Here is a 19,702-nt window from a genome sequence, read left to right on the forward strand (position 1 = left end):
AGCCAATGACATCAGGCATTTTTTTATGCACAGTATCTTTAAGACGAATTTTCTACTTTATTTAAGAGCCGCTTTACCTAAATTTTCTCTTTTGATTGTATAAATAGCATAATAACAGTAGTTGTGTTTACTAACTTATTTTTCACGTTATTTAAGTTTAAAGATTTGAGATGGCTACCGTTTTCAAACTAAACATGATAGACAAGTTATATATCTTCTCAAAGTAGGTAATGGATTTTTAATCTTCGTACCTAATCGCTACAAAAAGCCGTTTTAAAACAAAAATAGTTTTGCTAAAGAATTAAATGGCGGCTGTACGGGTAACTTTTAAGTTTTGAAAATTTTTACTTTAGTTTGTCTTTAATACAGGAATTGTATATTAAAAGGTCGGTAGGAGTTCAGGACATATTGTAAATTACTTGTAAGTTAAAACAGATCAATCAAAGATCAGTCAATGTAAACTAAGAATGTTTTCATTGACTTTATATATACACATGTTATTTTATCAAAGCCGCGGCGGCAGGAGTACATATACTAATTAACTCAAAGGAACCTAGTAGCACAGTTATATTGTCTGTGAATTATATTGCATTATTAAGTTGAATTATATTGTCTGTGCTAGTAGTATTGACCAGATGCTATGCTCATCTAAATAACACAATCAGGGTTGCTTGTACGATGCATCTTGCATATTACACATTACATAGACATACATGACTTCTAGATAATATTGAATAAAATTCAGGATGGTCTTACAAAGTTTCTGGTAACCTCTTGAAACAGGTACGTACCTATAACAGAAAGAACAAATGTTACATTTACATCTCTAAATATTTGTTTTAACACCAATGTAAACTAAGTTCTTACTACATGCTCCTATATCTAAATCTTTTGTGTTTATATTTAACCTTAATGGTGCTGTAAGGGTCCCTTATCAAAGTAGTGTTATCAGCTACAAGATCGCATGTCAGACGTCCATCAATCTCCATTACTACCTGAGAAAGCCTCGAGTGTTATCACAATGACCACTTCTTGCGAATTGTTTTGTAGGCAGAAGTAGGAATTTTCCATTTGTTCCCCATATCGAGTAATCTTCAGTGTATCTTTGCTCATTAGTTACAACTGATGTTTATCATTTTGTGCTGTATTTTATAATTTACATGTATAATGTGGATAGCTTGTTAAAAACATACAGTATGTTACAAGTATTTTGTTTACTTTTTACTTCATATAACGTTTAACCAACATAGTTGTTAAACAGCAACCCATAAGGCCAATGTAAAATTCTTAATTTTAAAATTAGTTGCGTACCGAAATACCAATTTTCCCGAAGTAGTGGCTGTCAGCAATCATGTTTTTAAAGCTATAAGTTCCTAATTCCAAACTTATGTCAAAATCCTTCCGCTGGATTTCTATATATATATATATATATATATATATATATATAATATATATTATAGACAGGCAGACAGACAGACAAACAGGTTTAACCCAATTGTGTAAGAAACATATTTTGCAGCATCTTTTGTTGGCGTGATAATAAATGTGCTTTATAACAACGTCTTATACGTACAGTTACAATTCAACAATTCCCATAGTAAATTGCATCATATAATATATAGTAGTATAGTATGATAAATAATTATAGTAAAATATATTCGTAGAGTATATAACAACAATTGCCATAGCTGCAACGAGTCTAGAGAGAGTATTTTTAATTTATATAAAAATATAAAGAAAGGAAGGGAACAACATTTTAGGGATTAGTGACTGAACATTGAAAATGTCTTCTTTTCAGAACAAGTGATCTGGAAAGAACACTTCCTTTACAAAATGACACATACATTTCCAAAACTCCTCCGCTATTACAACGGGTATATTTTTGTGCGATTTCAAATAAGATAAAAAATATTTGGTATAAGACGAAGTTATTTAGTTTACCTCTTAAAACTTATTTTAAAGTGTATGTTGACAATTTTAAACACAGTTTAAAAACAAATATTTTTATTTCTATGTTTATCATGCAAGTAAAAATTCCATTTGGTGCTGTTAGAGTAAACCTTTTACTCAAAATATAAGATCTATCTCATAGTTAAATTATTTTTCTATAGGCTACTATCCGCTTTAGAGAAAAAGTAATTACTTATGATTGTTATCAGATAGAAAAACAGAGGTTTTATCTTTAGGGCTTGGTGCACCTGACTCAGCGTATGCAAATTTATACTGTTTTTATTCCCGGTCCCAGACTAAACTTTATAAAAATGCCTTACCTATCTGTAAGCGAAAATCTTTCTACTTGACTGAACAATGTTAATATTTGAGTAAATCACAAAGGTATTTTCACAATAAATACATTCATTAGGGTAAAGAAAAGAGGTAAAAATAAAGAGTAAATATTAGAAGAGAAAGGTCCTGGAGTAAAAAAAAAACTCTAATGCAGTATGATTAAAGCACAGATTAGGTGTATGAAGAAAAATGATGAAATAAACAAATTGAACAAGGGATGTAAGTTACAGAATCCCTATCTCAATTGCCGATTAACAAGTTTTGGTAGCATTGTATTAATAATTTTAACTATCACAGATTATTACAACAGCTTAACATAAAATTCATAAACAAACTTAGAAGCTCATTATTTCGTAACATAGTACCATTGACTATTGGAAGTCAAAGATAGTACCTAGTGAGATGTTTGTAACGTTAAACAAATATATTTTATATAAAAAAAGTAAATCAAAGATAGAAGTTTACGAGATAGAAGGTAACAAGTTGGTAACTAAATTAGTTGTTTTAATTTGTAAACTTAATCTCCTAAAATAACTGAAGATCCTTTGGAAGATTTACCTTAAACGTTTTTTAAATGTGATCTTTCACGGAAACTAATTTGGTCCAAAATTATAAACAGAATTAAAACCCCACCGATGATGTATTTATTTTGTTTTACTAGACATACCTATATACGAATATTTGTAGGGGGGGATGAAGGAATTTCGTTCGTGTTAAATCTGTCTAACGCAACTATAGTCACATAGACTGGGGGTATTTAGTGACGAAACTGTGTCTTTTTGTATTTTTTGCAAAAGGTGATTGTTTAAATGCAAAACTAGTATTAAAAACGCATCTCTTATTGGTAGTTATTTTTTTTTAACATTACATAACAACCTAGCCCAATAGTTGTATAAAGTTTATCTAATAGTAAGATTGTAATAACTTCTTTGTAGTTATCACTAGAGTGCAGCATTAGTGAGGTAGCAATTCGTCATTATTTTATCTACTGTGAGGAGCATAGGTCAAATCAGCGTACTCCTTACTTCACTATTATTAGGATAAAGTGACATAAGTTTTAAATTCAAGATTGCATTTTTTCATACGACAAAATTAAGAGGTCTTGTTACTACGTTCCTAAAGAAAAAAAAAATATTTCTCAAAATTCGAAGAATTTGCCAACTTAGAAGGCATAAAGCCTCCTCTAATGTTAGCGTATAATCTTTAATTGAGCTTCATTATATTTGAGCAATTATCAATATATCAAATCGCATAACCTTTTTAAAGACAAGGCTATAATGCAAATAGCATAAAATGTTCTGAAGCTAAGATCATGTAATGTTTTTAAAGTTGCCGTCGATAATATTCTTTAGATAGTTTGGTAAATTAAACCTAATTTTTAGTGTAGCATTAAACATAATAATCATAATTACATATTTGAATTTGCAAAAATAAAAATAAACTTTGACTACTTAAAAAATGTAATGGTCGATTACTTTTACCCTTGTAAATGTGTTTTTCTAACGTATATACAATGAAACCGGTTTATGGACAATACGTTCAATGATGTCTCCTCTTATTAAAGATTGATTTTTGAATCTTTAAACCGCCAGAAGTTCATGACTACACAGCTAAATAAGGTAACATTTAGGAACAAAATAAAAATAGCCTCCTAAACGATGGACGAAATTGAATACATAAACTTAAAATGTATGATCTTATGGGTTTCAAAACAATACGTACCTACCTATTTGCTTCATTATATGTTATTTGAAACGTTTGTTTATTTGATACATACACAATGTACAATCAGTAAAGCTCACAGCTAATAGATGCTAAATATTTAATTAATAGAATACCGGTATAAAATACCGGGAAGGATCTGGTTGCCTACAAGGTAAGCAGCCCTTCTTTTTATGCTTGAAATTAGAGTACTTAAGTTTTTTAAGCTGCTAAGTTTAAATGTTTAATCAAACGTCGTTTTGATAAGCGGTTCCATGGTGTAATGGTTAGCACTCTGGACTTTGAATCCAGCGATCCGAGTTCAAATCTCGGTGGAACCTGATACATTTTATTTTGACTGTAGAGCAAGTTAAAGTTTTTTGTTTAAAATTGTTTAGACAAATGGGGTGTTGTCTCTCAAGCCAATAAGTAAGAAATTATTTCAGAAAATTATGTGTTTGAGTGTTTGGACAATTAACACAATACATAATAAACCTTTTTGGACAAAACCTCTACTAAAAGCCTACATACATGTTGGACCAAAAAAATATCAACACTTTTCTTATTAACACTGTGTAGGATTCAATATAAATTTAACGTGCTAAATGAAAAATTATTAGACTAAAATCATACATTTAATATACAGTTTGTCTATTTCATTCGTAATCACCCAGTATAATGAAGCATAAGTTTTATAACCCGCGAAATTAAAAATACATTTTAGAATAAACTTTTCACCAAATAACATAAACTACGTTGAAAGCTACTAGTTGTAGGCTATTTCAGAAAACAAGTGATCACACATTTAATGGGACGAACATTAATGCTTATAACTCTATTTTTATAAATTCCATTTCATTCAAAGAATTGGCCAATAACCTTTTTAGTAAAACTGAAATATTATTAAAATTAAGTTCATAAAGCAAAAATCATTTTTTCCAGAATAGAAATTAAATTCTGCTAGTTAATGTTATATTGTTTTATAATAAAATTTTATTTAAATTAGGGTACAAGTTTTAATCCAGTTTTAGAAGACATTAACCCAGAAGTAGAGTCGGTTGGAAGTTTAATTTTCCGCTAGCAATCTGACGAATCAGCATATGCTAATGCTTCACGGCGCGACAGCAAGCTTCTTGATACACCGATATTTTGTACATATTTTATAATATAATTTTTAAATATTTAAAAATTTTAGTTTAATAAAATGTGACATTTAAATATTTGCATGGATAAAAAATTTTAAACGCCAAAATTCAAACATTACCTGCGTTCAAATGCATGTACGATATTTTATATAGTTTTTCAGAGATGGTCGGTTAAACAGTGAGTTATTTAATTACATTAGTTAATTAACCAAGATTTATATGACAGTAACGTCTTACTGCTCACCTTAGTGCTGACCTTATGATAGGCTACACATGAGGTACCAATCATTCCATGGTGTAGGTAAATATCGACAAGTTGTATATAAGAAAGGTTTTGGGGGGTTTTAATTTTAAAATTCTACCATCACTATGCTATATTTTACTGTAAAAAGCTTTTTATCGATTTTATAGTAAAAAAGAAATAGCTCAGTGATAAAACGTAATAGGATTGGTTGTAGTTTGGCCCTCGTTCACAATTCGTATTTACTACAATTTTGCAATACATTAAACCTATACTTGTGGTTCAAACCTCTAATTAATTATTAAACTACTGTGCTGTTATGTATGAAAGATTATCCACGTGACATTTATGTAGCGTAACTTCAGTATGTAAGTTTTTATTCCGAAATAATTGCACACGCTTACAAAACAGTTTAAATTGTCAGGAACAACTCGTCGTACTTCTATAGCCCGTCGACGAAAAACAGTAAGTTAGATTTTGTAAATTGTACAATTCAGTTACAAGATTAGTGTAAATATTCACAACAGTCATTTAAAAAATATACTATAGTTTAAAATAAAATGTTCAGGTTCCACCGAGATTTGAACTCGGATCGCTGGATTCAGAGTCCAGAGTGCTAACCGTTACACCATGGAACCTCGATATTAGTTTGACAATCTGCACATCAGCAAATTTAATTTTATCAAGTTTTAATGCAAACAATAACAATGTTTGAGGAATATTTGTGAAGTTACACGGCAATTGTTCAAAATGTTACTAAACGTTACTTTCACACAGGTTTCAAGTCTCTATAAACCAACATGATAAATCTGCTGATTCTTCATATTTCTCGAATGGTTAACAGTAAATTGAGCCATAAAAAATCAATAGCATGGATTGAAGCATTGTGTTTGAATATTAGGGTGTACGTACACTGTACGTACATGCCATCGACACCGAACGCCTGATGATACAGCAGTATTTTGTTGAAATGCTATGTCCCCTCTATTCTAGTTGTCAGTACTGTGCTATCTTATGAGACGTAATATATTCAGCTGTATACAAAGCGATGGTATTTAAGTTTTTTTTCTTTTTGTTTTTTGTTGTTGAAAGTTAGTGTGTGTATGACAAAATCTGTAAATAACAGCAGCACACTCTGTTGGAGGGATCAGGTTTTAGACCGTTCCCTTGCTAAAATAACATACTTAGGAAAACTAATGGTTTTAGCAAAAAGTATGTAAACAATATGAAACACTCAATGTCACTTTTGAACCATCGACTTTGTGAAAAATCGTAATATATTATCACTATTAAGAATAAATTACACAGATATAAAAGAAAATATTGCGTATGACAAATGTACAATGTAATGTGCTTAGAGATTTAAGTTATGATTATATGAAAAGAAAAATTGTACATTTAAGAAGAAAATAAATACAATTCCATCGCTCCTTGGATGTAATTCTAAAGTGACAGTAGAACAAAAAGTTGCTTTAAAAGGATATCGGCAGCATTGTCGTTTGTATGAAAGAGCGTTTTGTGGCTAGCGGAAATTCGGTTGGACAGTTTCAATTGCTTCTCCAAAGTTGTCGCCAACTGTTTCATGACAATTGGAGTTATCCTTTGTTTCTTATAAAATGAATTTTCATTACTAAATTGGATTAGGAATTTCATGATAACATTTTAGAATAATAACAGTAATTATGTGGTCGATTCATACACTAGGTCTCATAACACCAACTCGAATATACATTGAACACTCAAATGTGATGTTTAAGCAACCATGTTTTAGGGAATATCCTATGTAAATCCCGGCGTGGTCTAAACTATATCCATCCGACGGTGGTGATAGAAACATATACGTGTAATAATAAAAATATGTGTAGAATCAGTAAAATTATAAAACTGTTATATTTATCAAAAAAAAAAAAAACTTTTTCATGTAGGCGAATTTCTTTTTTTCTTTACTGTATAAAACATCTAAACTAAAGTAAAATAGTTTTATGATTAAATAAACTGTTTAAATAAACAGTTTTTTTTATCTCTAAGTACAATCCAATCTAAAATTTATAATTGCTAAAACGAAATCATCATTAGCAATTTGATTGTTTCGTTTAGCGACAATCTTTCTGCATGTGTTGAAAAAGCTATAGCTTCTTAACGGTTACAGCAATGAAATCGAGATTCTATATAAATGTTCCTCTCTTTGGTTGCTATCAACTTATTAGACTTTATATAAACATATCAAATTTTCAGGATTTTGACCTAAGATTGAATTTACCTATACCGGGATTCATATTTAAATTAATTCGATTACCTGAGTGCTTATGATCCACGGAAAAGAAAAAGTAATATTTATACAGATTTTTTTACGGCAGACTAGAGAAAAATTTCATTGATAATTTTCAAACAATGTTCACTGTTTTGAAATATAGATTTGAAGCTCGGAAGTAAAGCAAGATGTTATCCATAAGCAGGGCGGGGTCTAATTTTCCGCCAGCAGTGGCGCGGCGCGAGTCAGCATATGCTAATGCTCCTCTGTATCTCTGTGGAAGATAACAAATCACCACGTTCATTTATCTTTTATTTTAAACTGTAAATTACATCAAGTAAATTAAATTGCACCTATTTAAGCTTTATATAATCTTTAAAATTTTTAAAGCGATGGAAATTAACTGATTAAACAGTCATTAAATAGTGTATTGATTTGAACTGCTCACCAGCTACATTGAACTACATTAGATCAGTTACATTGTTAATATAAGTAGCGTAAAGGATATCATGTTTAAATGGCCCTAATATACTTATATACGATTCTGAGTAGGCGTCTTGTCATCATCTTCAAAAACTTTAGGTTCCACTGAGATTTGAACTCGGATCGCTGGATTCAGCAGAGTGCTAACCGTTACACCATGGAACCGTTAAATATCTACACCTACTACAATTTACTGTGCAATAATTATTTATGATGCGGTCGGTTATCTTATTTAGGCACACACTTAAGTCGCATTAATGATTTATTCAAAATATCCTTTAGTACAAATATTAATAAAGAGACATGAATACATATAATGTCAACACGTTCCCTGTTGTACTCCCGGAAGGGGACCACGCCTATAAAACCACAAAATATTAACTTCCTAAAAATCAAATACTAGCTTATTTACCACCTACCGCGAATATCGAATTGTTTAAAATTCAAACATAATTAAGGAGTAACATGTGAAATCACCAATAGCTCGTTCGATTGATAAAACACCAAAATCCATTCGTTCTTCTAGTTCAATATATATATATTCAAGATGTATATTGAAAAGATAAGAAAGTAGACGTGTCCTTTTTCTTAGTATATACAAGTATAACAATTAAATGATAAAATATTATATCTAAACGTATATTTGTGTTATTCGAATTGCTGACGATGACAATTATTGCTCAATAATCACAATTCGATAAAGTAAAAATTTAAAGTCTAAAGAAAAAAAATTTACCTTGTTGAGCAAGTTTCTACCGACAATAAATTTAGAACTTGGTAAATCGTTTGGGCAGCTCTAATTTATGCACTTAACTCTCCAATATACCTTGCCCTTCCTGTTCTAAATGTTCAATATTGAACTTCTTGATTTAGGAGTTCTTGCTATGTAAAAATAAAAACTAAAATTTAGGATCATTTAAAATAAATTATTTAAAAATGTTATTTTAAAGATTTTGTTGCATCCTACCTTCAGCATTCAAACTATGTAGGCCTACAAATAAATAAATAAATCCGTATAAATATCTTAATACGATAAACGTACTAAATTTTATGTATAATCCAATACATATACATAATATAAAATATTTACAAAGAATGGATGCTCATTCTTTTCAGAAAAAGCAATTCTAGTTAAAATAGGTAACAGTTACTATTATAAGGAATCATTCAACATTTGTTTTTCATATGAGAGTCTAATGAGTATTCAAGAATATGAATGTCCAGTACAGACGAGTTCACATATCATTAGCAGACATTAGGGTTTTTACAGAAGGGTATAATTAAATGCGGCCAGGGCTGGTCTCAGGAGGGCTAAGTTGCAATATTTATGGACTTAATTAGTTTTTAACAAAGGAGTGAGTCGGTTTTACCTCGTGTAAATTCAAAGTCAAGTATTCCATTTAACTGTTTGCCTCTAATATTTATTTATAATTGTAATAACTGCCATACGAGGAAGAATAACTATTGTTCATACATAGTTTAAATTGGTAATTTGAGATATACATGTTACGTAAAACATACTTGATAAAATTTAAAATTATGTTGGTTTTTAATATGTTATATTATTTAATTGGACATGTCCAACGTGTCATGTGTTTTAAACTACACAACGTTTCTGGAAGTGATAAACTCATCCCGTTATCAAGTGGAAAAATACTAATGCTACATTTATCTTTTTTTTTACACACTGTATGTTGTAAATAGCTGTTTTTTTCAGCAAGAAGTTTTTGTGACTGGTCACCGTTTGAGGGCCAATAGATTAATGTAGCATTAGTATCTTTTTATTTGATAACGGGAGGAGTTTATCCACCTCCAGAAACGTTGTGTAGTTTAACGTTGTAAAAGTTCAATTAAATAATATACGTTATATATGTTATAATTAATTATAACATATATGATATAATAGTTGACAGAGTTTCATGCCATAATGCCGGTGATTTTTTACAGCTTTTAATAATTTTGAGGCTGATCAAACGTATGAATTAAAGTGGGTTAATTTCATTATGTAAAGATATGTACCGTAATGTTAACTGGGGCTGAAAATTATTGTTATATTATAATATTACTTTGTTAAGGAAATTGTGTTAAAATTAAATTTCATTACTGAACGATAAAAACCATGCATTGCTGTTTAAACTAAAAAGTACAGGAAATCAGCAAAAACTAATTGGAATTAACTATTTAGTACAGTGAAATATGAACACAAAATATTACTATTGTCAATATTGAAAATATCTGTACAAAACAAGAAATAGTTGTAACAAGTACTATTTCTTGAACATAGTTTTGGGAAAATAATTAAAATAAATTAGGTTCCACCGAGATTTGAACTCGGATCGCTGGATTCAGAGTCCAGAGTGCTAACCGTTACACCATGGAACCGTTGATTCGAATTTTAATTAATACATATATGGGCAGTTCTGTTACTGACAAAGGTTTGTAATAATATTTTACACGAAAAATGGTTTTATAGCAAACCCACGTACTATAGTTATCTATCATAATAGAAATAATTTTGCAATACAATTTGAATTGGGTAATTGGATAAGGATATTATAGAATAAAGCTGAATGAAAGTAAACTACACCCAACTTGTTTATCCAATTTTTTGATAATGGGTCATTGAGTATTACACTAGTTTTAAGAAATAGATATAATTACAGTTTAGTTGAATAAAAAGTTATATTAGTGAAGAGATGTATGAACGTAATAATCTCTCTTGTGGTATGCAACCGTAAATATGTCACAGTCCATTAATGATACATTGAAGTTTTATTGTTTAGGTAACGTAAATTATGTTCTTTGCTTTTGAAAATATTTGAGCAAATTACGTGTTTCTATTGGATTTTGAAATTAAAAAGATGAAATGTTTAAAACACTTTTTTTCTCTTACGGTCCCTAATGGTTTAAGGCTGGTGTAACTCTTCTAAGGGAATGCCAATAATCCGCCATACTATTAATTATATGCACTTAGATTAAATAAGCTTAAAACTACTCATACCTCTAATATGTATGCTATTTCAGATATTGGTCGTTGTCTCCACATTGTTCTGTTGCTTTGACGCTTTTTTGTGATGGTTTTTTGTTTACTTTATCTGAACAAAATGATATAACATCTGGGCATAGATAACTGTTTAAGTACAAGTGATACCGCTAAGTTTTAAGATGTATAATTTTTCTTTTCTTTTTTTAACCATAACTTAGAAAAAAATAAATACACCAAATCAATGGGCTGCTGGTTCAATCCAGCTGACACGTAGTTGACGAAGACGTATGACTATGAACCTTCATTGAATGTTACGTCTAAATCATCTGCCTTCTTTCGATTTAAGAACAGTTTTTGACCGATGTGAGAATTAAATTTTTTGTATTAAAACTAGGTACGGCAATTTTTTTCGAATAAAGGAGTGCTAGTCAATCTCTCAGATAAAAATTCACTAATCGATTTATGATTGATCGAAGCCTGATTTGTTACTGACATCTTGTTAAATCCACAAATTGATAGTGAAGCTGCAGATGACGTCCGGAAGCAGGGAACCTTAGGTATCATTCAATATTTTTGACGCGGAAATGTTGGATCTTTAATTATTTTCAGTAAATTTCTAAATAAGGGTTAGTTTTGTTTAAGATGGAATGCCAAAATTAATGATACTGCGAAGTATTAATTAGTATTAGTATAATGGAAAATATGGTTAACTGATAAACGAAATATATCTTTTTACCGTGATAATCTGAATTCGTGTTTTATTTCTTGCCGGCTAATACACGTTTCTTTCCAAAGAAATATCACAATTTGATCATAAAAGAATTATGAATTATTTGATACGTAAACATTAGAAAGATTCGAGTAAAATTTTCCAAAATTATTTCAGGTTCCACCGAGATTTGAACTCGGATCGCTGGATTCAGAGTCCAGAGTGCTAATTGTTACACCATGGAACCGATAATTTAGCATTATAATGCAATAAATACAGTGTATGGAATCAATTTTTGATGAATAATGAACCCTACGAATTCCAACCTCGTGTGGGTTTACTTAAAATCTACCAAAATACGAGAAGTGACGTGCGTTTCTTTTTTGAAGTTTACTTGATGGCTTGAGGGAAGAGACAACTTGGCGAAGTTTTTGCGCATATTTGAATACGAGGTGATTGTTTTTATTCGTGCTTTGTGCATGATTATTGACAGTGTTAATAAAAGCATGTCATTTCTTGTTCGATTAAAATACCATGTAAACATTAAAAAATTAACCATAGATAAATATATTTTATGCATTTTTTTTGCGTTAATCATAAGTTTTTTTTATAACGAAGCATATTCAGTTATACTTGATTATTTACAGTACTGTAACTTTGAAATTATATGAAAACCTACACCTTTCAAATATCTTTCTGAATGAAATTGAAAAATAAAACACATCATTCTCTGTAAAAACCAACACTAAAAACAGCTGTTATACCAACACATTTTCTATATTAACATTAATAATTCAAAATGTAGAATATCCCTAAGTATTCAATAACAATCTTGAAAATTGGTTAACTTGTTATTTTAAGCTAATTGAGTGGCAATGAGACTGAATACTTTTATTTAGCTTCTGAATAAGGTTAATGTAAATAACCTTTAATATAAATAACCTAATTTATCAGAATTTCCCATAGACCTTTTAAGAACTGGCATCAAATTCCAAGTTGTACAGAAATTTATATAAAATGATGGTTGTTTGTAACACACGCGTATTTAGGCAATGAAAAACCAGAACGTTGTACGAGGGTGGTCGTCAACCAATCAGCGTGTTGAATTAAACATCAACTCGTTGATTACCAAGCTGCACAACATTATACCGGCATTTGATTGGTCACTCAAACAATCAATGTGCCAACAACTAACGTCAGTTTATTTTCGCTTTTACCAACACTTGTCTTGGATTGTATTTGGTAATTTCGTTTTAATAAATGCACAAATAACTTAACAATTTTTTATTAGGTTTTAAATCTTTAAGGGGACAATTATATGAACTATTATATTTAGGCTATACAGAACGGTTCATTACCAAAGAAATATATCAATGAGAGTAACATAATATGTAATCAAAAGAATAGTGTATAATAGTTGTTTATCAGGTCACACGGACTGCTTAACCTAAAATTAAGATAAAGTTTTAAAAATTGCTTGGTTATCTAAGACAACAAGGTAAAGTAAAACAACAAAGTAAGTTGTACAAAAATGACCTTAACACATTTTTGAGAAATAATAAAAATTTGTTAGGTTCCACCGAGATTTGAACTCGGATCGCTGGATTCAGAGTCCAGAGTGCTAACCGTTACACCATGGAACCGATGATATTGAATCAATGTCAAAATGTTTAAACTGACATATTTGTTTGAACTCACATCCTCACTTGTTTCAGGGTAGATACTAAAGTACTAAAATTATTAAAATGCCAAATTCAATGTTAAAAGTTATATTCTTTCGTTTTAAAGAAGCTAATAATTGTCGTCATGCTTGCTTGTTTTTTGGTAAAATATTTAACATCGATAGAACACTGGTGTCATGTTGAAACTTTAAAATTATCAAAGAAACGACAAAAACATAGCGTATGTTTAAAGTAAACATGAAGTTTTTCTTTTAATAATGCGAAATGTATCGTATATTTACTTGACACGTCAAACTTATTATAATCATACAAAGTACCGTCCTGACAAGTTGATTATTTTGAGTTGACTTTTATGTTGTTGAAAACAAGGTTTGAAGACTAACATACAGTTAACAACAGAATTCTGTTAGTAACTGCAATAATGCCTCAAAGCAGACAAACTGGGCGTTGAATAAACTTTTCTTTTAGTATTTCATTGGTATTTATCGTGTATCTTTGAATGGTATGGTTATTGAGTTTTAAAGGTACAGTAACAAACTCCATTAAAATACAAAAGAATGAGGGGAGGTTTAATAGTATTTCCGATATCATTTAAGAGACTATTTACTATTTAAGAGGCCATTTAAATAACTTTTGATCACTGATTGAAAGATGGTAAAAACTGTTAATGCTTAGACAAAAATATATCAATTACATTTTACTAATAAAAATGCAAATGACATATTTGATCAGGAATCACACGTCATTTTAAACGCCACGCGCACACTAGAGGCGGGTAGGGTATTATCCTGGTGTTATTTGGCGCTTATCTTGACAAATCCGTGCCGGACTGAGGAGCGGGATACAAAGAGCAAAAACAATCCCTTCTAATGCGACATGAGGGAGCGCTAGGGTGAAAAATAATCTCATTCATTAGACCTTCTTCTACTCAAAGCACATTTAAATCTCCACTGCGAGGCAACCGTTCTTACAACTAACGATGAATTTTTCAGAGGGAGAGTATCTTGCTTTTTAAAATATCATAATTTTGCTTTATCCATTGTAGACCTTAAACAAAAAACATTCTGAGAAGACGAACAAATTATGATGTTTTAAAAATGTGGTGATGAAATACATTTAAATGGGTTGATAGTCGTATTATTCTACTAATACCTTCTACCACACGGTTTACTTTTAGAGGAAATTGATTTTAAAGGGAATTCTTAGAAAATAATCCTTTCACAAATTATTTTCAATGATTTTGGTGTTGTCACAATTCAGGCATAGTGGTTTCAACAAAAGTTATTTTAAACACGTTGAGTTTTATCACATTCGTTAGAAATAATTTATCACATATACACATTGTCGTACAAGTAGCTCTTCTTGTAACCACAGACATTAGAACGTGTTGCTTGTAGATAAACACAGCAGCAAGTAGCCCGAGTTATCAATCACTGAAGGTCAGGAAGAGACAGGTCAATCACTCATCGCTCAAGTATTTGCCTGACCTTGACACTGACACTTCATATCAACAAAATTATATCAGAGGTTAACAAAAGAAATACGATGTGTTGTTATTAGTGTATAGGCCAGTGGATTTTTGTGTTAATAACATGAAGCAGGTCTTCCCCATATATACGTTATGCACTTTGGTTAAATCAATAGCACTCCTGCAATTGAGGAACACGTATATCTTTAGTTTTAACTAATGTCTGTTATAGAAAAATATATGAACAAATTCACACAATAATTGCGACCGAGTGTAACAAAGCCTGTAGTATTTGTGATAGGTGTGAGGTGTGGATCGTGTGTTATTCAACACCTCTGAAGAGGCGAGGTTTTACACACGTGTGAAAGCCTGCAAAGCCAATTAGTAGAGGAAAGGTAGGAACACGACACTCGAACTGAGTAGCTAATGTTATACAGATAATACTGTGAGAGTTTAGCAGCCACTCCATCACACCTCTCATAATGCGTGGCGAGAGGGGTAATTAGTAGAGGCCTCAATATCGTCATTAAACTTGTCAGGGTTTGACTTCAGCTTCATTATCAATACGGAGTTTGCACTTGTTCTTTTTATTTGGAAATAAATTTGAATGAATGTACTAACAAGTCAACCATAATGATACGTTTTTTTATTGACTGAAAGTTGATAAATAAAATTCACAGTAAGGATTCACAGTCAACGGTATTATGTTGTTTATATGACTATATAAATAACAAATGATAGTTTAAAATGTTTTGAAATAATAAATTTAAAAAGACCATTTATTCAAAAAATACATGCGATTCGTCTTAAGTACTAAGCTTGGTCCGATAATCTCCCTCTTAAATTTCCCGAAAGGGATTTGCTCATATTATGAGCATTTAGCTAATAAACGAAGTTAACTATCTTTCTTACTAAGAAAAGTACTATTTACTAAACGGTTTACGACTACGTATGTGCTAAAGACAGATTTTTTGCAGATTTTAAACGCTTGGAAGCAGATTTCATAGTTAATTATGGTTAATTAATTAAGCCTGGTCTTGTTAATGTCTAATCTCGACCTTTTTGTTAGATAGCAACCCTAACGGTTAATTTGATTGAAATCCAAATAACAAATGCAATCTGCGTCCTATTCTATATCACCAGCGACTTCTAGGTTTGAAGGCGAGCACTATTACCACACGGCTTCCCAGATAATTAAGTTGAAATCAAAACTATAAACTGTGTCTTCACGGTAAAAAAAAATACTTAAATTGCTGGAACCCCGTAAGTAGTTCAGAGTTTTATCGAAACAAGTCTGCATTTAATATTTTTGCGTAAATAAATGTATAATGCTAAAATAAAATTAACTGATTTGAATTAGTTAAATCGACCTTATTATAACTAAGAATATTTACTGAAAACTAGTGTTTAAAGAGGTGCCATATTTCAACATCTGAGATCAGCAGTGCCAAAGGTCGTCTTACCCCTGACACAACAAATGGCCCCGTTTATACCCAGGGCGCCGATCCTCGCCATTAATTATCAGCTCACCTCCAAACCTTCCCATTTCAAAGCCCTCAAATTAATGTCAGTGATTTTTCTTTTAACGTGTGTGAATCTGGATGGATTGCACAATGTGATCTTCTAGCAGTACGGTTGTAAATCACGGTTAGTCAACAAAGTTTAAGCCTTTAATTTGATTTAGAATACCAGTATTGCTATTAGATCAGGTAAATAAAGTGCAAGGGGTTGAGGTATTAGATACAAGACCTGTGTATGCCTCCGTTAGGATATCTTTCTAATACTGGGGTTAAATTAACCCGTTTGAAACGATGACTTAAAGACATGTTGTATGAACATTTTCTCGTTTTAATCAATCAAAACAGAAAAATTGAGAGTAGACATAACACGAAATTGAGCGAACAGTTTGAAAAAACTCAATAAAGGGGAAAATATTAATCGTCCACTCAACTAAAGCAGGCCAAACTTTAATTATTGTAAGAAAAAATACCCCCACCGAAGCAAACCTGTAGACTAGGCGAAATAAAATTTTTTGATTAGATTTTAACTAAAATAGCTCTTAGACAGTCATATTTATTCCCCATTTATATAACATTAGATTTAACTATTGTGTATTTAAGTTTACCACAAAGGTGAAGAAAAAATTGTTTTTATTTCATAAAATAGTAAAGTTTAGGATGATATCAACGAATTAGCCAAATTACTTCAACGTAAATCTGTAAAAAAGCGAACTACAACAGATGTTTACTATTTTTGTAAACTTGTTCAAAAACCTCATAACACGCCGTGTCCCCATGACTCGATCCTGCTGGTTTGTGAACTTGGACCAGCTGAGATATGACGTCATCAAGCTACGTCTGTAGGCTGGACAAACAAGTGGTCGTGATTCATGAAAGATATGTTGATCTGTGACCACTATTGAAAGAGAAACAGGTAAACGAATAGTCAAGAGATAAAATAAGTTTAAATGAGAAGTAAGTTGTTTTACTGTTTGAAATGCTAGTTAACTTTAATATAAAATTTACTACAGATGTTTTCTAAAGTTTTCCTCATTCAATATAATAATAAATAGAACACCTAAATTTGGGAAAATCAATAACGTACGTTTATTGCGCTATATTATTTGATGCTGCTTACTATTATTGTTGTCAGTATATATTAATATTTATCCAAATAATATTACTGATAAACAAATATTAAGCTATTGAGGAGTTAGTCACTCCGAGGACGTCAAATGTGTGATGTCGACAAACAAGTATATAAGTATCAGCTAAATAACCCTCAAAAGACACAGACATCGTTTTATTACCTACTAATTGTTGCATACATTGTGTTCCGTACTGGTGCCAATATTTATACAAACGTTTGATTTAAAAAGGGAGGAGTACATTCAAATACATTTTAAATAGCTATTATATTATGGTAACTGAGATTTTATAAAAAACACAAACTTATAATAATTAAGATTTTTAGTTGTAAAATGGGGTAGTATAAGGCAGAAGCTAAGGAATAAGGGGGTAGAGTAAGGTTTGCCCCACTTTACAACTAAACATCGTAAGTAATATTTAAGCGATCTCTTATTCTATCTTTTTGAACTTGGTATCATTTCATAGGGAATTTAAAAATGCTAAATAAAGTGTTCTTGAAATTGCTTTTTTTAAACAGCCATTTCTGAGTAATTTAAGTTAAAACAAATTATATGGCCAAATTATATCAAGATGAATATTTTTTCTAACATGGGTCTCTTCTAAATTTAACATACATACAAAGGTTCATAAAGATTCGTCGAAAAAATTCAAAGATGAAAATGTTTATGTAAAAAATATAAAATGGATATCTGGTTAACAAATCGATTTAGGAAAAAATGTTATTCTTGAACACCTGTATAATCTCTATTGATATTTATAGAGAACTCTTTAAACAACTAGCATCATATTGCCAAAGCCATGTGCCATATACATACGAATCTCCCCGAGATAATATTTATAACAACAGAATGTTTTACTAGAAGTAAAGGAATCGTTTGAAACAAGGCGTGCATGACTTCAAAGAAGATGGCACAAAGGAAAAGGAAAATCAGAGAAATTATTGGTTTCTCGTCTAAGCAAGTGAAGGGAGCTGGTCTTTGTTTAGAAAAGCTCAGAGCATAAAATCTTCACATAACGACCGCTAAAGCTTCTGCTCTGTTATTAAAATAACAAGGGGTAAATCTGTTTGTCTTCCAAAGAATGAATAAAATCTGGTATAAATAATTACCAAATTATTGATGTAGGGGTATTTATAAATAATATTCGACATAGTTTTACTTTGTGCTTCAAAATAAGGAATACGGCAAATTGGTGCTAACATATGTAGCGTTAATGTATTCTTCTAAATCGAATAGCTTTTTAACATAACTAAAAGTGACTCAAATATCTGACTTTTGTCCTGACTATTAGAGAATCATGGCATTGCAGCTTCAACATGCTGCGTAGGAATTGCAGCAATTGTCAGCTACAATAACGTTAAGAAAATGTGTACATTTAATTGTATTTTTTTATGATTCGATTATTGGTTCAAAGACAAACAATCTATCGAATAAGATTAATTTAAATTTTTACGCCTGTTGTTTATAAACTATACAACGAAATAAAAATTAACTGTTAGAAAAACTTGCACACCATTAAGATAGTTTCATTTTCGGCTAAAAAGGGGTTTGTAAAAGTTATCACTTTTATTATTCGTGGTTTCCTTTACTGCCATGTCTTTCACTTTGAGCTGAAAACTGATATATTGTTGGTTTAAAACTTTTATTTTTGCCTTCAAACTATTCAAAAACAAAAGGTAAAATAACTCTAAAAGCTTCATTGGCACTGTTGCTGATGTTTTAGGACCTGCTCCGATCAATCACGATCCCAAATTGCTAAACTTAGTGGAAAAACGCAGAGAAATTCCGAGGAGAGGGATTTAATAAGGAGTTGAATTTATTGATATTGAAAACTCGGGTGAACTCGGTTAAGCCAGTACGCTTCCTTTATAAAATTATTATCGAATGCCAAATGAATATAACACAGATGAACTGCAGTCGATCCAATTCTGTGGCCATCTTTCTTGAATAATGTTACTATAATACACGGTAATAAATTTAGTATGAATATAAATTTTAAATAAAAGTGTTGTTATTATACGTTTGAATAATTAAGCCCTAAAGCTAAGTACAACTACTAGTTAAAGTTACATGACATCACATTAGCATGATGCTTGTATGCAG

At 30.8% G+C, this 19,702-nt stretch overlaps 1 protein-coding gene and 4 non-coding genes across 6 annotated transcripts in view; 1 reads left to right on the plus strand and 4 right to left on the minus strand.

The window, feature by feature from the left end:
• The window catches only part of LOC128990108 (uncharacterized), a 402,010-nt gene that overhangs the window by 152,525 nt on the left and 229,783 nt on the right, over positions 1–19,702 (minus strand). The gene's annotated exons all lie outside the window — the stretch shown is intronic.
• Trnaq-uug (transfer RNA glutamine (anticodon UUG)) lies at positions 4,257–4,328 on the plus strand. The gene has a single exon. It is a non-coding gene; the product is annotated as a tRNA-Gln (tRNA).
• Positions 5,940–6,011, minus strand: Trnaq-cug (transfer RNA glutamine (anticodon CUG)). The gene has a single exon. It is a non-coding gene; the product is annotated as a tRNA-Gln (tRNA).
• Trnaq-cug (transfer RNA glutamine (anticodon CUG)) lies at positions 10,418–10,489 on the minus strand. Its single transcript has one exon. It is a non-coding gene; the product is annotated as a tRNA-Gln (tRNA).
• Positions 13,374–13,445, minus strand: Trnaq-cug (transfer RNA glutamine (anticodon CUG)). Its single transcript has one exon. It is a non-coding gene; the product is annotated as a tRNA-Gln (tRNA).

The sequence above is a fragment of the Macrosteles quadrilineatus genome, unplaced genomic scaffold, assembly GCF_028750875.1.
Source record: "Macrosteles quadrilineatus isolate MER2022 unplaced genomic scaffold, UCM_ALF_1.0 Scaffold_1__1_contigs__length_201487025, whole genome shotgun sequence".
Taxonomy (NCBI): Eukaryota; Metazoa; Arthropoda; class Insecta; order Hemiptera; family Cicadellidae; genus Macrosteles; species Macrosteles quadrilineatus.